This window comes from Chiloscyllium plagiosum, chromosome 1, assembly GCF_004010195.1.
Source record: "Chiloscyllium plagiosum isolate BGI_BamShark_2017 chromosome 1, ASM401019v2, whole genome shotgun sequence".
In the NCBI taxonomy this organism is placed as follows: Eukaryota; Metazoa; Chordata; class Chondrichthyes; order Orectolobiformes; family Hemiscylliidae; genus Chiloscyllium; species Chiloscyllium plagiosum.
Window position 1 is genome coordinate 96290327 of NC_057710.1, and position 19431 is coordinate 96309757.

Consider the following 19431-nt stretch of genomic DNA (forward strand, 5'->3'; position numbering starts at 1 on the left):
GTCCAGTGGAATCTTCAATTTCTTGAGCAATTTCCTGGAGTGTAATGCTTCAAAGGATCCACTGGAAATATATGGGAGATCTCTTCGTCTTTAACCCAAAGATGGATCTTGGCAGTTGTCAACACACTTTATGCCAGATCCTCAATTCCTCACAATGAAGCTAGTGATGTAGCCTTGGCAGCATAGCTGGTTTTCCAAAGGAGTGGGCTCTATATACTCTACATACACTGCACTGAGAAGGCCATGTCATAATGCATCGACAGAAAAGGTTGCATTCCATCATTGTACAAACCAGTAGTGATCATCAGTACCATATCTTAGTGTCAGACATCCTGAAAACTGCCATGTTGCATATTTACTTGACACGCTCAGGTTCCTGCTTCATTTCAAGGGGTGCACACTTTATAAGGATGATTGTTGACAGAATAGGGCTACTCTCTGTGATCGCATCTGATCCATTAGCAACCTCCTGACTGAGGACAAGTGTAATCCAATAGAACCCATTCCTCCACCAGGACCATAATTCAGCAGGCCTCCATAAGATGAGGTTCTGATGCTGGGATCAGTCTGGTACGGCACCCAGGACTGGAATCTGTGTAGTTTAGTTCCTGTAGCTGCAGCTGCAATGACCCTCAGTCAGACAGGTGACGATGTAAAGAAGCAGCACATCTCTGAGTGTGAACTTCTTCCAATGAAGTATAACCCACATCAAGTACGTGTCCACGGAAACTTTTTTTCTTCATTTCCCTCCCTCTACGTGGACTGTGAAAGGCTATTGCTGGCTGCCAGTGGTGATACCTGGTACAGAGCTGAGCTTTAGGTATGGGGGAAATCCTGGAGGGATCTGATAGTGGTGAGTATTTCCACTGCAAGTTAGCATTTAGGGCAATGGTGCATACATAATAAAGAGGTGAGCAGCAGAGAGTTGTGTGAGCTGACTTGCTCAAACTCATAGAGTGAATCCCTCCAGGGAAGTTGGCACTCAGCTGAAGTTTGGTAAAAATCGTCCTCTCGTTTTGACTGTCTTTGTGCACTGTCAGAGAAGTGCAGAGTGTATTTTCTAAACACTGCTGTAACAACACTAATAAACTAAGTAAATGACGACAAAAGTAAATTGTGCATTGTTGGTATTTGAGTTTAATTAGATTTATTGCAAAGAAGAAACAACTATTTTTGTATCACTATGAGTCAAGTGTTTCCTAAGTCCATTCCCTAAGTGTGATACAAATTACAGCAAAGCCAGTTAAAACCCATTGGTTTCATCGGTGCAGCCAGGGGGACCCAATTGAAATTATGTCTGAGTGAATTGGGAGCTGCACATTGGGTTAGCTTGGGTTAGCATTGGCTGCTGGAGCCTTCTCTTCAGAGGTAAGGAGGTCACCAAACTTCCAGAAAGAATGAGGGATTTGAGAGTCAACAGCAGTGAGGGGTAACTGTGGTCCTTGTGTGAAATGAGGTTCTGCCTCTGGGCTGTACATACCTACCAATTTCAGGGTACTGCAAAAAACAGTTTTAACTCACTGACATGGATAGAGTTCAATTTATATATTTATGTACATATATATATATATATTTATGTGTGTGTGTGTGTATTAATTTATGTAATTAATTTTATTTTCATTCTCTTCTCTGTTTATACTCTCGGAGTTTGACCTTAGGCAGATCTTATGGATTCAATGCTTCTCTAATTGTGAATAGTGTTAGTGTGTGGGAGTGGGATAATTTTATATGAGCCCAACTCCATTCTCAGGGTCCTGATGTGGAGGTGCCGGTGTTGGATTGGGGTGGACAAGGTCAGAAGGCACATGACACCAGGTTACAGTCCAACAGGTTTATTTAAAATCATAGGCTTTTGAAGCACTGCTTGTTTGTCAAGTGGAGTGTTGATAAAGGAACAGCACTCCAAATAAACCTGTTGGACTATAACCTGTGTCATGTGACTTTTGACCTTGTCCACTCATGGTCCACAAAGAAACAATTTGTCTCAATGACTACTGTCGAGTGATTTCTCCATGATGCGCATTCTTAACAGCAGAATCAAGAGTGAGAGACATTTATGCTCTTGTGTTGGGAGTCAACTCCCACATGATACAAAGTAAAATTTAATGCGCCAATACCAAGGAGACATATACAATCACATGACAGACGAAGCTTTTCAGTGGTGAAACCCACTGTCAGCTGATCATGCAGCAGGTGATGCTGGCTTTTAGAGACATACAGGGAGGCTCTGCATCACTGCAATCTTCTCCACAACTTCATTGTCACTAACTTAAGTGTGGCAGGTCTCTCAGTGATTAGCACTGCTGCCTCACAGCACCAGGAACCTGGCTTCAATTCCAGCCTCGGGTGACTGTCTGTGTGGAATTTGCATGTTCTTTCCATGTCTGTATGGGATTCCTCCGGGTGCCCTGGTTTCCTCCCGCAGTCCAAAGATGTGCAGATTAGGTGGACTGGCCATGGTAAATTACCTATGGTGTGCAGGGATGTGCAGGCTAGGTGGAGTAACCATGGGAAATGGAGGAATGCTCTTCAGATGGTTGGTGCAGACCTCATGGGCTAAATGGCTTCTCTCTGCACTGTAGGGATTCTAAGAACATAAGATCTGCAAATGGAAAGGCCCTGCCCTTTTTCACCCCTCCATATACCAAATTACAAACCACGTCCCCCTCCCTTACCAGTCCTGAGCCTCCATGCAAGTGCCTTTTACCTTCACCTCTCCCTGTGCCACAGAGTTCAACAAGAAGACCTCTGACCTCAGACACAAAGCCAGTTAGCAACACATCTCGAGGTAGATTTTCATCAAACTGCTTACCCCCCAATGGAACAATTGTGATCTTAAAAAGCACTCTTATTCATTAGATAAATACATTTTTTCATGTAATGACATTTCTTGAAAAGTCTTGACACTTGTTAAAACTTGTGACACTTCTGGACAAGTTGGGTATTTCCAAGGGGATTATTTTTAGATTACTTACAGTGTGGAAACAGGCCCTTCAGCCCAACAAGTCCACACCGACCCACCGACCAACAAGTCCACACCGACCCACCGAAGCATAACCCACCCATTCCCCTACATTTACCCCTTTACCCAAAACTACGGGCAATTTAGCATGACCAATTCACCTGACCTGCACATCTTTGGACTGTGGGAGGAAACCGGAGCACCCGGAGGAAACCACGCAGACACAGGGAGAACATGCAAACTCCACACAGTCAGTCGCCTGAGTTGGGAATTGAACCCGGGTCTCTGGCGCTGTGAGGCAGCAATGCTGACCACTGTGCCACTGTGCCGCCCACTGTGGTATCTGCCTTTTATACACAATTGTCAACACAGTTAATCTGAAAATGATGTCTCACGTCCAAAGGATACCATGCCCAGCCCCCCCCAAGGTGCCCTGGGACTGTACCTTTCATGGTACCTCAGCTTTCCCAGGGGGAGCTTTGCCTATCCAAAACAAATGCACTAAAATCATGTATCCTCTTACCCATGGAAATCCCACACTCTGGGGCTTGGACACTAGAGACTCCAAAACCAGATTTGAACACAGGCAGCAAATAAATTAAATGGCTGGCTGCCTCCATGAATTGCACATGTACAAACTACACCCCTCCTTCCAATCACAGCCTGTGCAAATGAAAGATGCCAGTTTTGGATGGGGTTTGGGTGAGTGGGCTGCAGTTTGCACATGAGCAGTATCTTTTCTGTTGTGACAAAAATCAGGAGCTATACCTCTTCAGAGAGACAATGAACTCCCTTTGTGAATTGCTGTCCAAAGATATTAGTTTGAATTCTTTTGTTGTCACACTATGCACTATGTTTCTCTCAAAATGACCATGGTCTTGAACCTTTATGCACTGGGGTCACTCATGGCACCAATCTAGACAACTTTGTGGCAGATTTCAAGTTCAGCACAGCATTTCATAAAAGTCATGACGGATGCAATGCTTAGGCACCAAGGAATACCATTCATTTAGCCAGGCCGAGAGATCCAGAGAATGCATGGATTGCTGGAATCCCCAGAGTTCAAAATATGATTGTCCTGAAAAAGGCATGAAATCTCTATTGGTTCAGCAAGGAATGATTGTCAGTTATGAAGATTTTCACTCTATCAATGTCCAACTTATGTGTGACAATCATCAGAGGATCATGCAGGCATGTCCTTGCTATCCTGGGAGAAGACATGGCTCTTAGGTGTGCTTTGTCCACCAGATCCATTTGAGGATTTGGTTTCTTGGAGAGAAGGGATAACAAATGATCCCAGCAAAATACGTGAGGACAGAGCTCTCCAATGAGAACCGTCCAACCATGGCAATATCCTTGTAAATGTTATTTGAACCCTTTCAAGTTTCACATCTTTCCTATAGCAGGGAGACCAGAATTGAATGCAGTATTTCAAAAGTGGCTTAACCAATGTCTTGTACAGCTACAACATGACCACCCAATTCCTATGCTTCGTACACTGACCAATAAAGGCAGGCATTAAGGAAGAAATAGTGAGACACCTGGATAAAAATTGTTCCATCAGATAGATGCATCATGGATTCATGAAAGGCAGGTATTGTTAAAGTAATTTAATGGAATTATTTAAGGATATTACTAGCGTGGCAGACAATGGGGAACTGGTGGATGTGGTGTACCTGGATTTCCAGAAGGTATTCAACAAGGTGCTGCACAAAATGCTGCTTCGTAAGATAAATCTGCATGGCATTATGGGTAATGTATTAGCATGGATAGAGGATTGGTTAACTAACAGGAAGCAAAGAGTGAGATAAATGGGTGTTTTTTTTGGTTGGTAATCAGTGGCTAGTGGTATGCCTCAGGGATCAGTATTGGGACCGCAATGGCTTACAATTTACGTAGATGATTTAAAGTTGGGGACCAAGTGTAGTGTATCAAAGTTCACAGAAGACACTAACATGAGTGATAGAGCAAAGTGTGCAGAGGACAGTAAACGTCTGCAGAGGGATATGGATAGGTTAAGTGAATGGGCAAGTGTATGGAAGATGAAGTTGAATGTTGGTAAACGTGAGGTCATCCATTTTGGTAGGAATAACAGCAAAATTGACTATTATTTAAATAGTGACAAAATTGCAACACGCTGCTGTGCAGAGGGACCTAGGTGTCCTTGTGTTTGAATCACAAAAAGTGGTTTGCAGATGCAGCAGGTAATTAAGAAGGAAAATAGAATATTGTCATTCATTGCTTGAGGGATGGAATTTATAAACAGGAATGTTACTGTAGCTTTATAGGGTGCTGGTGAGGCCGTGCTGGAGTACTGTGTACAGTTGTGGTCTCCTTACTTAAGAAAGGATATACTGACACTGGGAGGTTCACTAGGTTGATTCTGAAATTGAAAGGGTTTTCTTATGAGGATAGATTGTGTAGACTGGGACTATACTCATTGGAATTTAGAACAATGAGGGGAATCTTATAGAAACATATAAAGTTATAAAGGGAATACATGCGATAGAAGCAAAGAGGATGTTTCCACTGGTGGATGAAACTAGGAGGGCACAAACTCACAATAAGGGGAAGCAGACTCAGGACTGAGTTGAGGAAGAACCTCTTTACCTAAATGGTTGACAATCTGTGGAATTCCCTGCCCAGTGAAGCAGTTGAGGTTATTTCATTAAATACTTTTAAGGCATTGCTGGATAGATTTTTGAACAGTAAAGGAACTAAGGGTTATGGTGAGCAGGCGAGTAATTGGAACTGGGTCAACAAAACCATCAGCCGTGATCTTATTGAATGGTGGAGGAGGCTCGGCGGGTCACATGGCCTATTCCTGCTCCTATTTCTTATGTTCGTATGTACCTTCTCCACTACCTTGTCTACCTGCAACTCTGCTTTCAAGGAACTATGAACCTGCATCCCAAGGTCTCTTTGTTCAGTAACACCCCTCAGGACCTTACCATTAAGTGTATAAGTCTTGTTCTAATTTGCCCTATTATAATGCAGCACTTTGCATTTATTTAAATTAAACACCATCTGCCACTCCTCAGCCCATTTGCCTATTTAATTAAGGTCCCGTTGTACTTTCAGGTAACCTTCTTTGCTGTCCACTACACCTCCAATTTTTCTTACCTTTGTAGGTCGGCATTTCAGGAGGTGGCTGAGTGATAGTTTTTTTTTGTTTCTTTACCAGAAAATCCATAGGTTCAAACCCCCATCAGGACACATTACTGAGCCTGGCACTTCAGTGAGGTAGACAACAAGTGCTGTGCTGCAAGAGCTGGGCTCTTAATGAAGACCTGATTTAATCCAAAGCTTCATCCACCCCCTCTAGTGAATCCAAATGTTCCTAGTGCATAAGAAGGGGGGAGATTAAAGGACATGGTGATAGTATGGTAATGTTGGCTACAGAGGCCTGTGTGCTTTTAACATAGGTTGGGAGGAACATTCCTCCACTTTCAGTTAAGTACATTTTAAATCTTATGTTTTTGGATGTGGCCTGTGTCTCTAAATAGATAATTTATTAAGCTACATGTAACTGTTTTTGCCTCAGACAAACTAATATTGCAGAGAGGATTTCAACAGGTCTTCCCTCTTATTTGCCTGTGGAAAAGGAGTCTGCCTTGGTAGCTGATTAGCTTGACTACACCATTATGAAGAGTGACACTTTTCAAGCTCAGTAGGAGTATCTACTTTCTGTCTGACAAAGTGGAGGCTTAGAAGGTCATTCAGCATCTAGAGAATGGATATTCTGCCCAGTGAAGCAGTTTGAGGCCACCTCTTTAAATATTAGACATGTTAGATATTCTTTCCCTTCAACAAATATGAATCATAGAACCAGAGACACTAACAATCATAAAAGATTAAAGCTTAAGGCTCCTGATCTGAATTACTCAGCATTTGCCAAAACATAGAAGAGCTAATGGCATAAATAGAAATGATTGATAACTATTACAGGGATGACCAAGACTGGAAACTCATTTCTCAAGAATAATCAATGTTCTCGGAAAATAGGCAAGAGGAAAAGGAAGTTAGGTAGTTTTCTTAATAAAGGAAGGTATCGGTGCAGTGGTAAGTAGTGATATCAGTGCAATAGATTATTATATAGAATCAGTTTGCATGCAAATAAGGAGTATCAAGGTAAAAAGGTCATGGGCAAGAGTCGATGATAGACCTGCAGAGTTGCCTCACTATAGAACAAAGCATAATACGGGGACATACAAAAGGGCATTACAATTATTGTGGGGAATTTTAATCTGCATATTGACTGAGCAAGGATAACATGCTTGGAAAACAAATCAGTTGAATGTACCAGGATTGTTTCTTAGAGCGGCACATTACAGAAGCTATCCTGGAAAAGGCTATTTTAAATCTAGTAATGTGTAATGAAATCAGATTAATAAGAGTTCTTGTAATGTTATGGCCCACATGCATAAATTGAGTCCCACTATTACCTGGCGTCATAACAAATATAGTGTTTTTTAAGTTCTACAACATATCCCAATTTATCTCAGACTAAAGTTGATAGAAAGTATGTGCCAAGATACTATACCAAACAAGAATTATTATTTATTGTAAAGTAATTAGATTGTAGCTACAGGTAAACAGATATAACATGACTAATTAAAAGTCTCATCCTCCTATCTTTCCCCACTGTTCTTGTCCTTTGACAAATTGATAACTAAGGTAGCTCACTCTGGCAATAGGATGGCTTGATGTTCATTCCTTTTCCTCTTCAGGTCCATGAGAATGGTAGCTGCCAACATGGACGGCATGGTGGCTCAGTGGTTAGCACTGCTGCCTCACAGCACCAGGGACCCAGGTTCAATTCCCGCCTCAGTTAACTGTCTGTGTGGAGTTTGCATGTTCTCCCTGTGTCTGCGTGGGCTCCGGGTGCTCTGGTTTCCTCCCACAGTCCAAAGATGTGCAGATTGTCAACTGGCCATGCTAAATTGCCTGTAGTGTTAGGTACATCATTCAGAGGGGAATGGGTCTGGGTGGGTTGCTCTTCAGAGGGTCGGTGTGGACTTGTTGGGCCAAAGGGCCTGATTCCACACTGTAGGGAATCTAATCTAATCTAAACTCTCCACACACCCCCCCCCCAACACACACAGACAAACAATTATGACAGAGTCTATTGTGACGGACAAAGTATTTCTCAAATCTAAGATAGAAAAGTCACCAGGATCTGATGGATTGCATCTGAGGGTTTTATAGGTAATTCCTACAGAGATAATACATCAAAATATTCCAAAATTCATTGGATTCCAAAAGGGTTCCAGCTGATTCAAAAACCATTAATGTGTTGCCCTGTTCAAGAAGGGAGGGAGACAGTAAGCAGAAAACAATAGGCCAGTTATTCTGTCATTGATCTTTGTAAAAATGCTGGAGTCCATCATGAAGGACGCAATAGCAGGACGTTTGAAAAAGATTTAAGTAATCAAACAGAGTTAGCACATTTCTGTGAAAACAAAATCTCTTTTGACAAATTTGCTGAGTTCTTTAAGGATATATAATCTTACATTTCTTGGCTGTGTCAATATTGTCACTTTTCAAAGAGGGCTTCACTCCATGTAATGTGTTGCCCTGTTCAAGAAGGGAGGGAGACAGTAAGCAGAAAACAATAGGCCAGTTATTCTGTCATTGATCTTTGTAAAAATGCTGGAGTCCATCATGAAGGACGCAATAGCAGGACGTTTGAAAAAGATTTAAGTAATCAAACAGAGTTAGCACGTTTCTGTGAAAACAAAATCTCTTTTGACAAATTTGCTGAGTTCTTTAAGGATATAACCTTACATTTCTTGGCTGTGTCAATATTGTCACTTTTCACAGAGGGCTTCACTCCATGCGGTCTAGCAAGATTTCTTCCTGCGTCTTAACAGACTCCCCTCATTAACTACCTATCCTGCTGCACAGGCAGCTCTGTCACCTGATTCTGTCCAATATGCAAAAAGGCACGGCAGGCCAAGGCTGCTGTGAGAATCCATGATTTGGAGATGCCAGCGTTGGACTAGGGTGTACAAAGTTAAAAATCACACAACACCAGGTTATAACACCCGAAACGTCGATTTCGAAGCTCCTCGGATGCTGCCTGAACTGCTGTGCTCTTCCAGCACCACTAATCCAGAAACAGGTTATAGTCCAACAGGTTGAATTGGAAGCACTGGTTTTCAGACTGATGAAGGAGCAGCGCTCCGAAGGCTAGTGCTTCCAATTAAACCAGTTGGACTATAACCTGGTGTTGTATGATTTTTAACTGTGCGAATCCAGGTAGGCTCAAACTAAGTGGGTGCTCAGAGAGCAAGCAGCCAGCCTGGTTCAGTCCATGAATTGTATGCATGTCGCTGAGCACACTGTACTTGCTGCAGCTTTACAATGATAGTTACCAGTGAATGCCTAAGGAACTGCATTGAGGTGCAATAGTGCACTGTAATTGAACTGAGGATGTGTCATGATCACAAGCTGTCACATGTCAGATGCCAATGTATTCCTGATGAAGGGCTTTTGCCCGAAACGTCAATTTTCCTGCTCCTCGGATGCTGCCTGAACTGCTGTGCTTTTTCAGCACTACTCTAATCTAGAATCTAGTTTCCAGCATCTGCAGTCCTTGTTTTTACCTTGTTGTAGGTTTGGCTAGAGCAAGTGGAGCTTGCCCTGAGATGTTACTGCATGGTGACTCTTCGTTAAAAGTAGTAGCACTGGATTCCCGTTCTGTCTTTTGTGTTGAATATTGTTGACAATTAGTTTTGGTGCATGAAGTTTGATGTTGGAAAGTGTGAGATCATGCATTTTTGTCAAAAGAATCAAAAGGAAGACTATTATTTAAATAGAGGGAAACTCCAAAAAAAGTGCAGCACACAGAGGTCTGGGTGTTCTTGTGTGTGAAGCTCAAAATTTTAGGATACAGGTGCTGCAAATAATTAAGAAAGCAAATGGAATTTAGACATTTATTGTGAAGGGGTTGGAGCTCAAAAATAGGGATGTCTTGTTATAACTATCCAGGCTGTTGGTGTGGCCGCACCTGGAGTAATGTGTACAATTTTGATTGCTGTATGTAAATAAGTTTGTAGCAGTGTTGGAGGCAATTCAAAAGAGATTCATGAAGCCGATTATTGAAATGAAGAGGTTGATCATCAAGAACAGCCATGTAGATTTGTCCTTTGTTCATTAGAATTTGAAAGAATGAGGGTGAACATATTGAAACATACAACATTATGATGTCCAGATTCTCTACCTGAGAGAGTTGTGACAGTGAGATTACTGGATATATTTAAAGAGAAGATAGATTGATTTTGAGAAATTGAGGTCTATGAGAAGCTGGCACAACGGAAGAGGTAGGGTCTGGGGCAGGCCAGGTAAAAACAAGGGCTGCAGATGCTGGAAACCAGATTCTAGATTAGAGTGATGCTGGAAAAGCACAGCAGGTCAGGCAGAATCCGAGGAGCAGGAGAATCGACGTTATGGGCAAAAGCCCTGGGGCAGGCCAGCCATGATCTTGTTGAATGTTGGGGCAGGTTTAAGGGATTGAATAGCCTATTGCTGCTCCAAATATGTTTATTTTCTTATGACGGGGGTGACAGTGTCATCTGGGGAGCGTCTATGACACAGGCCATATATCCAATGAAAACATTCTAACTGTAGTACTATTTCTTTCCTGTCCTATTTGCTTCACTCACAAAAGTGCTTGAAACCTAAACCAGTCTGTGTATTGCAATGCAAATATGGATTTTAAAAGGCATCTCTCACTTCTGGTATTATCAAATTTCTGTTTCAAATTGTTTAGTCACAAGCAATAAACCTGATCCTGATTGGCCAATACAAGTTTACTATAAACTTTAGTTCAGTTTGATTTAGAGTTTAACTCTTTTCCAAACAGGTTTTGCAAAATGTAGGGGGTAGGGACACTCTTTCTCTGTGCTTTAGTTTCCTTGTATGGGAGGGTGTCAAACTCAGGAAAGGAATCGTTTTCTCTTATGCTCATTCATTTCTTTTCTCTTCAGTGATTCCTGAACATTTCACAGAAAACGGGGGAGAAAACGTTTCTGCCACCTGTTCCTGAATGAGTCACAGGCTGTATGATGCTCTGAACACATTAGAAAGGTCATGGGTTTCTCCTAGCGACGTAACTTGCCAGCTTTAATTCAAATCTTGTTTTGCCCCAGGTAAGTGAGATCAGCCTTTCTCTTGTGAAAATTCTTGTCTGTCAAGCTAAAGGAACACGTCACTCTATCCTTTTGAAAATTCAGCTAACGCAGGTTCTGAAAGTAGTTAAGGTAGGATGTATTTAAGATGTATATATATTTAAGTTTTCTTAAGGTCACAAAACTGCATGACTTGCTTCAAGTCTTTTCTGTACTATGGTGCTGCTGGGGCATTTTGTTTTTTGTGTTGTGGTTTCGTCAGTCTCTCTATTATTCCATGGAACATTGTTACACTCAGCTTCTCTCATAGTGACAGGTTGTCTTTACCATTCTAGGCCAGCATGATTAGCAAATTTCATAATGCTCACAGTTTCTAGTTCAATCCACCCTTTTTAATCATTGTGCACTAGAGAAAAGGTAGGTATCTGTGCTCCTACCTCAACTGGAATGTTAAACTGGCCTTAAGCCAATGAGGGCTCAGTGAACAGGATAAAATTACAATTTAGATTTACGGGAAGTTGCCAGTGTTGCACGAAAATTCTGGTTTGGTGGCTTCAGGGGCAGGGCATTATAAGACAAAAACTTAACTTGTTCGAGAAGGAAGGGAATCAGAAAAACGAAGGAGAGACTAAACAAATAGTGAATTAAACCTCGTAATCTTAGTTTGGGTTACAATAACGTGGCAGCTTTTTGCTGCATAGCTACAAGTGGCCTGAAAACAAGCTTTACGAGAATAATGCCTCACACTCTAAGACTAGCGAGGAATTTTTCTTCGGAGAGCTGCAGCTTCTGAGCTGCTATTTAGCCCCCATGGAATGTGCAGCTTAGGTCACAGAGAGTCAGGTATTTTAGATTAAGTAGGTCTAATTGCAAGGTTCGCGAAATTCATTACACTTTTAGTACTCTCAAAGTCTTGTTTTCAGTGCACAAAAGAAGACAGATTTTTCTGCAGTAAATAGCATTACAGGGAGTTTCTGGGCACTCCTTGTGAGGTTAACCTTGATAAAACAAGAAGATGTGTGTTGTATGCTGCCAAACCCTTTGCACTTCTCACTAAGAGGCGATGAACAGGCTGACAATTGGCGTCTGAGGTCCTGAATCTTAAAAAGAGGTAGGACAAGATTCTTGGTTATTGTTGTTTCTCTTTAATTGCTCCCTTATAGACCAAGAACTGGTATCATGGTTTACCAGTAAATTGTTAGAAGAGTTCACTGTTCAACATTTATTGATGCAGACATGGCAGTTGTAAGTTTAGAATTCCACATCAGAAGGTATTTGCAAAATTGATCCATTGCTTTGAAACTAATTTTCTATTTATTTTTACGTGTTAAACAATATAAGGATTAGGAAGCAATACAAGGATTAGGGAGCAACTGTTGTATTCCACAGAGGTTTTTAATGTCATTGAACTGACAAAATATTATTCAGTTACATTAAAGCAGGTGCCGAGTAAAGCAGGGGAAAGGTTAGGCAGTGTGCAGAGGCTGGATGGGAGAGAAAAGTAAAAATCAAGTCAAACACTTGACAAGTTTAATATGTTTAGCATATTAATCATGATCCTTTATTTAACAAAAAGATAATATTGAATAGTCGAGAAATGGAATGCACAGGTACAAACAATCTGACATGAGGAAGTTAACAAGTTAATGTACAAGATTACTGTGGATGTTAGCATATAAGTCAAACTTTAAAACCCCAGAAAAATCCTCCAAAGACAGAGGTCGACTTATATATTAAGTGAACTATTTTCATGGCTGGTGATAATTTTATTCATTCACTGCATGGAATATGTTCTGTGCAGGTATATCTTAAACTCCCATGCATTTTCACAACTTGGTGTATATTGCACCAGGTTATAAGGTACTGGTAAGTGAAACATCAGTTTAATGAGTGAAACATTAAGGCTGACTACTAATGGGAGTATAGGCAGTCATATCTGATATAATGTGAAGGTGCTGGTGTTGGACTGGGGTGGACAAAATTTAAGATCACACAACACCAGGTTATAGTCCAATAGGTTTATTTGGAAGCACTAGCTTTCGGAGCACTGCTCTTTCATCAGCTACCTGAAATAGTAATGCTATTTCCAAGGAAACCTGTTGGACTATAACCTGTTATGTGTTTTTTAACTATATCTGATATAAATGGCAAGAAATGCAAAACCGCGTCTTTTGTGACTGAAAAATGATATTGTCTTATATGCTAGATCAACATATATGCTGCGGTATATGGTGCTCACAAAAGCACTGACAGACAGTGTTGGTATACGGGTTGCTACAAGAACTTCATTTCAAAACTATGGGCTGTTTGACTCAGCAAAACATAGAATTACATTTAAAGTATCACTTTTCTACAGAAATAAAATAATGTATTTAGTTCTCTTTTGAGGAGCAAATGTCTCCTCTTGTGTTGAGTATTAGCTTGATTCTAACCAACCAATATAATTGCATGTAAGGTAACAAAAAAACATACAGTTGAAAATATGAAACAGCAAATGGTCCAAATCAGACCCCATTAAAACATGAAAGTGAAAATTTTAGTAGCAAAGAGATCTCATCTAACAAATTAACATTTCAGTTGAGACCTTTCTCAGAAATATTAACTAAAGTTTGAGCAGGCTATGAATTCTGTTCATTTTCTGTCTTCTCACTTTTAAGTATTTTGTTTCTCAATTTGACTGCAATTCAAAGCAACTCAAAAGTTTCTTGACTTTGAGAAACTTATGCAGTATTATGAAAATGAATTTTACATCTTCCAATTGCATTTAATATATTAATGAAGTATTCTGCCTCGGCACAGCAAGATACTCAGACTTTTGTTATAAAAAAGAGATCAGGCATATGTGCAGCATATTACTAATCCATTCATTCTATTTAATTCTGTAAACACTTGAACTCAGCCCTCAACTGCCCATCTCACTGGGGGTTAGAGATTGCTGTGAGGTATGATTTGTACAAATATGAATGCTTGTTTAATTTACACAAGGAATCAACGACCAATCATTTTGTTAAGGATATTAGAGAAAATCAAACTTCATTATTCAAGCTGTTGAATGTGCATTTGTTGTAGAAAATGCCTGAATTGTGGCATGGAGAATTCTAATTTCTGTTAGAAAATATTCTGGGATTATTTTCTAAGAGATTACTATCAATGCCCAACAAATGCGTAGAAAAATTCAGTCTGAGTGCTGTTAACCAATCATGATGATTGGAGAAACCACATTAACAAAGGGTCAGAGTTCCATGTGTCAGTGTTCACTTGCCTCCTGAAGAATTCTTTCAAATACAACAACAGATAAACATGTCAGCTTTTGATAGAGATGGCAATTTCTATGTAGCAGTCTGATCAAATTATCTTGATACACTGCATTACGTTTCCACCCAACCAAAAAAACTGCAATTTGAACATAATATACTTTTTATAATCTTAAGCTATGTCAACTTCGGAGCTAAAAGAAAAATTGTTTTCAAAATCCATAAAGATCGAGACTGTATTCCTGGAAAAATACTCCTTTGCAGTTATTCTATTTGGTGAGTGGGTGTCCTTTGCTGTTATTAACCGGATTGGCACAACTTGAATTCTAAAATGTGGTGGTCAGAATTCAAAGGAGAAGTTACGTAGGTAGACCAAAAGCTTGGTGAAAGAAATTCTTCAGAATGAGTGAGCAGTAGAGAGATTTAAGTGATCTGAATTGTCAATATAAAGTTGTCAAGGAATTATAAGGTGAAGAAAGATTTAAAAAGAGAGCAGTATGTTCATTGCTAGATTCAAGTGAGCAGGAATATTGTTTGGATAGTACACTACAAGATTGTCACTTTGTAAATGTTGCATAGCATTTATGGCCCAGAAATTATGGCTCTTCAGTCTGCTGATATATACCACAGTTTATATTGCACACAGGCAAAGAAGAATTGATCATGCAGTCGACAATGCTGCACCAAGACATTTGACAGGGTCCTTTGTTTTTGGCTCTGGAACCTGAGCCCCAATTTGTCGTCCTACAAACTGATACAGATTTCATGTAAATAATGTCTGGTTGCTGCTTAGAAGATCTGTTAATGAAGAACAAAGATTAAAAATAAGTTATGATAGTTTTCAAATGTCATTGTGAGTGGAAGTTTTCTCATTGACTATGAATGAATGGTTTTATGTTTGTAGTTAGTTAAGTTAATAACACTGCCCAACATAAATTATTATTGTTAAATGATCACTTTATCAACATTTTCCTGTTGAATGAGATGATGCCTTGGGGCACAAAAATCAATATTAAAAATTGTGCATATCAGGCTTGGGTATGGTCTCCAACAGAGTTTGTTGATGTGACATTTGTCCATTTGCTGATATGATTATGCACTGCAAATTATGAAATTTTACACCAGTCTTGAAGAGCTGAGCTCTGTACATTTCCATTTTGGTGTTATGCTCGTCGCTTGATTGTGCACAGTGACTTGATTCTCATCATCACCATCATTTGTGCTCTGCCCAGAGGCAGGTCCTTGACTGCTTGTCTGCTGGTACTTTGCCCAGAGCTGCTTTCTTGGCAATTTAACTGAAAGATGTGCAAGAATAATGAGAAAGCAGTGAACTGCTTGCACAAATACTGTGTTAACTACTGTTTGCTCCTCTAAATCTGGCCTCTTGTGCATCCCCAGTTTTAATTGCTCCATTATTGGTGACAATGCCTTCAGCTTCCTCAACCTTAAATCAAGGAATTTACTACCTATATCAAACCATCTCTTTACTTCACTTTCATCCTGTTTACTTTTGGTCAGCTGACCTTGTTCCACCTTATGGTGGCTCAGTGTCACACTTTGTTTGATAATGCTTCTGTGAAGCACCCTCGGGACAGTTAAAGTTGTTACTTAAGTAATTGATTTTATGCTGTAGTTGCAGTGAAACAAAGTATTTTTAATCAGCCTGTTCTGTTACTATCACATACCTCTGGAGCAGATGGGACTTGAACCCAAGCCTCCCGGTGCAAGACACTACCTCTTGTCTTGAATTGGTACTTAGACCTCTTTTTAGATTGGAGCCCTAGGAGAATGGCCCACATGCTTGCCTTCCTGCATTTGTTTGTATTCACTGCATGTGTGAATTTTACTATTTGCAAGCACAGGTAGCAGTGATAATTGGCCATTGTTCATGCACAATTGGCATTGTGGTGTCAATGGAATGTGATGATAAGATGCCACAACCAGGAATCGCTGTTAATGTCATTGTTTATTGATCAGGTAATCTTGCCATATACAATTCGCTGTATGGGAGACCAGTAATAGCTCATTGCCACTATGTCAGACACGAGGACGTATTAGCAGAAAAATCATTTACAAATAACAAATTGCTGCAAATCCTTGGTTGACATGCTCTTGATGGTTCTGCGATTAATTGTTGGTGTGAGATTGCAATTAAACCCTAACGCACGTTTAAGTATACCTGCTTTACATTCCCTGGTAAAAGTAGGACACTACAAATTTCCAGTCATCTCACAGCCCAGTATCTTGTGTGAATTATGAACATGGATGCAAGAGGGAATAGAGATCCTGAATAACTAGCTGATCCAAATCCTTTACGAGCCAGAACCAGTGTCCCACTCTGAATTTCAAAGCTTACTTTTGAATATGAGATAGGAAAACTTTATAAAATACGGTTGACATGTCTGGTGCCTGTAATGAAACTGAAATGTGGCTCTCTGCACACTTGTTAACTCTGTCCCATTTGTGAATGTCAGCATTAGTGCAGTATTTAATGAGAGTTCACAACCAATTCTGAGTGAGAGGAGGAACAGGGTTAACAAGGAAATAAAATTATAACTGCCTTCTCATGTTTCTGTGCCAATGTAAAAAAGATTCACAACAAAACCAATCTCGGTACACCTAGACCCTGCCAAGATCAGGCGCATCTTCTCAGTGGGCCTCTGAAGACAATGTGGCCTTTGTAAGTCTCAGAGATGGGAGGATTTGGTAACACAAGGAACTTGATGGTACGCAACCTTTTACTAATAACTGCTAAGACAACAGCCTAAACTTTCAACTTTTTATCTACTAAAAAACAGTATTGATCTCTTTGTTTTTCTGTTGATGACCTCAATACTTTAGATTATTACTTTCACAACAGGAATGTGGGTCTTGGTTTCATACTTGAACTTTGTCAGGGAAAAACTAACAGTAATTGTAATTATAGACTTTGTATCTGCTTAAAAAAATTGGACAAAATGCTTCAATTTATTTAAATCTCCTGATACCTTAAACAATTGGCTATTTTTCACGTAATGAAACCAGTGACTGCTGGCAGTTACTGGACCAAATAAACACAATTTTACTTTCACCTGATATTTTCATGTACGGGCACATGCTGTCACGAGTCATAAGGTGGTCATCAGGAACATGAACCTTAGCTGTTCATTTCCTCTTCCCACTCGTGAGAGTTGTAAAGACAATGAGGTGCTATGACATGGATGAGGAGGACTTTCTTCTCTCAGAGGGTCAAGAATCTTTGGAATTCTCTAACCCAGAAAACTGTGAAGACTGAGTCATTGGTGTTATTCAACACTGTAATCGACGGACTTTTAAACTACAGGGGAGTCAAGCTTCACATGGAACAGGTAGGAAGGTGGAGCCGAGGTCAGTGCATTGAGACAGGTTGTTCTGCTATAGTGCGCGTTACATTAATGTGAATTCGTTGCAACTCAATTGACAAATTGGGGACACTTTTTCTAAAGCGCAAATGTTTAAAATGTGTTGGCTGTAATGCGATGACATTGCCAATACTTTAAGCATTGTTTCTAAAGCATGATTTTTGCATAACATGGGGTTGCACAAGAATGCAACCATTGTGTTGCAGAAGAACTGACCTTTTGGAGTGTGGAGGTCAAGTTGCAGCTGTACAGGACATTTCTGAGACCACTTTTGGAATATTGTATGCAAGTCTGGTCTCCCTCCTATAGGAAGGATGTTGTGAAACTTGAAAGGGCTCAGAAAAGATTTACAAGAATGTTACCTATAGGGAGAGGCTGAATAGACCGGGGCTATTTTTCTTGGACCATCGGAGGCTGAGGGGTGACCTTATACAGGTTTATAAAATCATGAGGGGAATGGATACAGTAAATAGACAAGGTCTTTTTCCCCAAGGTGGGGCAGTCCAAAACTAGAGGGTATAGGTTTAAGATGAAAGGGGAAAGTTTTAAAAGGAATCTAAGGGGCAACCTTTTCACGCAGATGGTGATGTGTGTATGGAATGAACTGCCAGAGGAAGTGGTGGAGGCTGGTACAATTACCAACATTTAAAAGGCATTTGGATGAGGATATGAATAGGAAGGGTTTGGAGGGATATGGGCCAGGTGCTGGCAGGTGCGACTAGATTGAGTTGGGATATCTGGTCGGCATGGACAGGTTGCACTGAAGGGTCTGTTTCCATGTTGGACATCTCTATGACTCTATGACTTAATGACTAATTATGATATTATTGAATGGTGAAACAGGTTTTTGCTATACTGCATGTCCTAGGATGTGTAGGTATAAAGGACTCCAACCAAAGTGACACATCCAGCTTAATAGAAACTTCCTACAGTTAAACATTAGGAAGTTAGAAGCCATTGTTTTCAGTCCCATGTTTCAAACTCCATTGCTAAATTATCAACGCAAGTCAGGAGTCAACTTTGAGTTAAACAATTTCAGATCACATACATCATTGTCCATGTTAGTGATCTAACCCCATACCACCAGCTCCTGTATTGTTTGGGTCACTATCAGCTCAACTAAACAATTTTCACCCACTTACGCTTCTCATTAGTACTGTACCCAGCACTTATCATCCTCTCAGCTTAATATCAGCAATCCCTTTCTTTATCTATCTTTTCTCTCTCACTCTCTCTCTTTCTCTCTCTTTCTCTGTTTCTATCTTCAGGCACCATCTTCATGTACTCTATCAGCCTCCCTCCCCCACCCTGTTGTCAGCATAAAGGCCACACTTTCCCAGCTATTTTCACCTCTGACAAAGTGTTGCTGGACTCAGAACATTAGCTTTGTATTTCTCTTGATAGATACTACTAGACCTGCTGCATTTCTCTACCACTCTCTGTCTTTGACTCAATTCCTTTCCCTGGCAACAATTTGAGATTATGTCAGTCTGTTTGTAACTTGGGTGTCACATTTGATCCCGAGACGAGTTTCGAATTTGATATTGACACCATCACTAAAGCAGGTCAGGCAGCATCCGAGGAGCTGCAGAATAGACATTTCGGGCATAAGCCTTTCATCATGAATGAGGCTTGTGGGCCTGGGGAGCAGAGAGATAAATGGGAGGGGGGGTGGGGCTGGGGGAAAGGTAGTGCGAATGTGA

At 40.5% G+C, this 19431-nt stretch overlaps 1 protein-coding gene across 2 annotated transcripts in view; it reads left to right on the top strand.

Annotated features, from left to right (window-relative positions):
- rbm47 (RNA binding motif protein 47) overlaps window positions 1-19431 on the top strand; it is a 263132-nt gene that overhangs the window by 68642 nt on the left and 175059 nt on the right. Inside the window, exon 2 of one of the 2 annotated variants that reach the window (XM_043692551.1) lies at window positions 10954-11115. The gene's annotated coding sequence lies outside the window, so the exon portion shown is untranslated. Of the gene's footprint in view, window positions 1-10953; window positions 11116-11730; window positions 12206-19431 lie in introns of those variants that run through there. The other variant, XM_043692568.1, reaches the window with a different exon arrangement.